This window comes from Cygnus olor, chromosome 3 (assembly GCF_009769625.2).
Source record: "Cygnus olor isolate bCygOlo1 chromosome 3, bCygOlo1.pri.v2, whole genome shotgun sequence".
Taxonomy (NCBI): Eukaryota; Metazoa; Chordata; class Aves; order Anseriformes; family Anatidae; genus Cygnus; species Cygnus olor.
The window spans coordinates 47,162,981-47,165,278 of record NC_049171.1 but is presented as its reverse complement, the minus strand read 5'-3'; the positions used below and the strand labels follow the sequence as shown (position 1 = coordinate 47,165,278).

At 40.2% G+C, this 2,298-nt stretch overlaps 1 long non-coding RNA gene across 1 annotated transcript; it reads right to left on the bottom strand.

Moving 5' to 3' along the window:
• Window positions 1-771: 771 nt before the first annotated feature.
• LOC121067075 lies at window positions 772-2,041 on the bottom strand. Its single transcript, XR_005818087.1, has 2 exons — window positions 1,847-2,041; window positions 772-852 (listed from the first exon to the last, which is right to left on the bottom strand). It is a non-coding gene; the product is annotated as an uncharacterized LOC121067075 (long non-coding RNA).
• Between the last annotated feature and the right edge of the window lie 257 nt (window positions 2,042-2,298).

Below are 2,298 nucleotides of genomic sequence, written 5' to 3'. Positions count from 1 at the left end.
GAAAAGTCTTGAATTCTGAAATTCTTCAGTCTGATGAGGTCTGAACCTATTCTTGTATTTGTGGTGTTTCTTCATTTGTTTTTCTTCCTTTCTGTTGTTTGTTATTCTTACAATGGAAATACCTTGAGGTTCCCACTGAGGGCCCCATTGTGCTAGACAATTATACTGCACAAAGAGATGATGATGTAAATAGAGAAAACAGTTTGGGGTAGAGGAAACAGAGACACAGGGAGTGGGGAATCAGCTTGCCTGTAGTCACCTGAAAAGTCAGAGTTGGTCAAAACCCAGCCTTCTGTTGCCCAGCTTGTAGAGCCTTTTTCATACAGGAAGAAGCCAAATGAAGATGTTGTTTCACCTGCATGAAAAGGATTACGTTCTTCAAAAGCTTAAAATGTGACTTGCTTTGCGGTAAGAAGGTGTAGAAATATATACCTGAATGCCAACCAGAATTTCTTAAGAAACTCAATGTAATCTGGAGGATTGCCTGCCATCATGAAATCATATTATCCAGAGGCACTCGGGTTGCCTCCCCTCTTAGCATAATCAAATTAATTTTGACCTTGTGACCTAGATGCAAGGAACAAGACCTTCGACTTTCTTCCAACGGTACTGCAGCAGCTATGCAGCTGTGGATTGGTGCACTTTATTTCCTGTGGTCCCCGTTCTGGGTTCTGATCAGAAAACTGAAATCAAAGACCAGTCCCTACTTTCTGGATTCTGTTTAGGAAGCCCTATGATCAGACAAAAGGAGACAGAGCAGAAAAGTTTGTCTAAAACTAGAGTTTATTTGTGAGTTCACTTGAAAGAGTCTGGAGTAGCCAATGCAGAACTGTGTATACTTCCAGTAACCACCTAAAATCAAAGCAAGAAGATTTTTTTCATGAGAAATGTAAATCTAGAATTTGACTCAGTTTCTTTCCCTTTGAATGAATGTTCAGAGGGAAATGAATGCAACCTGCTCTAAATGTCATGAAGAAAATAATTCTATTTTAATAGTACCACTGCCTTGGTTTAATGACTTCCACACAAAAGTGTCAAATGGCTGGTACATTGTGTCTACTGGGTTCACAGCACCTGGGCCAGGTCTTCATAAATACTCACAGGCTGAAAAGCTGTCTCATGTTCCGATTTTAATGCAATGAACTAAAACATTTCCAAAACAAATGCTGAAAATAAAGGACTTTTCATTGGTCGAGAGGTAAAAGCAGAGTTTATAGAGCTCAGCGTAGAGATAACTACTAAAATTTGATGACCACTGAGAGACAGGGGATCAGAGAGCTCAACTTATTGCCATCCTTATGCAACATTTAGACTGATGAAACTGTGAGCCAGGTAAAAGCCAACATTTCTCAAAGGTCAGGTGTATAAAATCCAGCAATGCACTAAAGTGGTAAAAAACGTCAGTAATGAGACCCCTATTTCTCTCACCCTGCTGTATTTGACTGCCCTGTGATTTAAGAACTTCTTAGACTACGCCTTACTCTTCACAAAGCTAGAAATTTAATTATACTTTCCCCTATTAAAGTGAAGAATCATTACCAAATGTTTTAGAGCTACTTATACAGCTAAAGCATGTCTCTTGCAATCAAAAAAAGCCATCTTTGTTAACAGGATATAGAAATTGCTTCATGAAGCAACATACGTTAGTGTAATTGGAACATAATCTCTTGCAACTGATGCATAAAACTAAAACTAAATCCTATCTGGTCCTAACATCGTTAGATATATTCTACTACTTAAGAACTGCAAAAGGATTTGAGAGTCCATACAGCATTTTTGCTGTACTTGTACAGTGCTAGTACGAACAGATGGTGCTGTCTGTGGCTAAGGTATTGCAGAAACTTACCTAATAAAGCTGTAATTCAGACATGATTTCAAAGACACAGTCACAAATGGATGCACAATACCCTTGGGTTTTCACTGAGGCTTAGGGAGTGTTGTACGCTTTCTTCTAGTTTCTTTCTCCCTTCCATCCAAACCAAGGATTATGGGCCTTATCCTGCCTGCACACGGCAGACAAAAATACCAGGAATAGCTTATTCCAACACCTGAAAAAAAAAAAAAAATCTTTACCTGTGGATGCCTTAGAAGCAACCTAAACTGAGACAGACGAATTCTGGTGAATCCGGCTGAAGTGCTTTAAGGTATTACTGCCCTGCTGTCGTCTGCCGCTCTTGCAGTAACTGCCCACGTCTGCAGAGAGTCAGCAAAAGGGGACCAGGACCTGCAGCCTGTCTGCCCCAGCACAGAAACTGAGGCCATCTTCATGGCAAAATAGGTTTACCTCCTTTTGCTCCG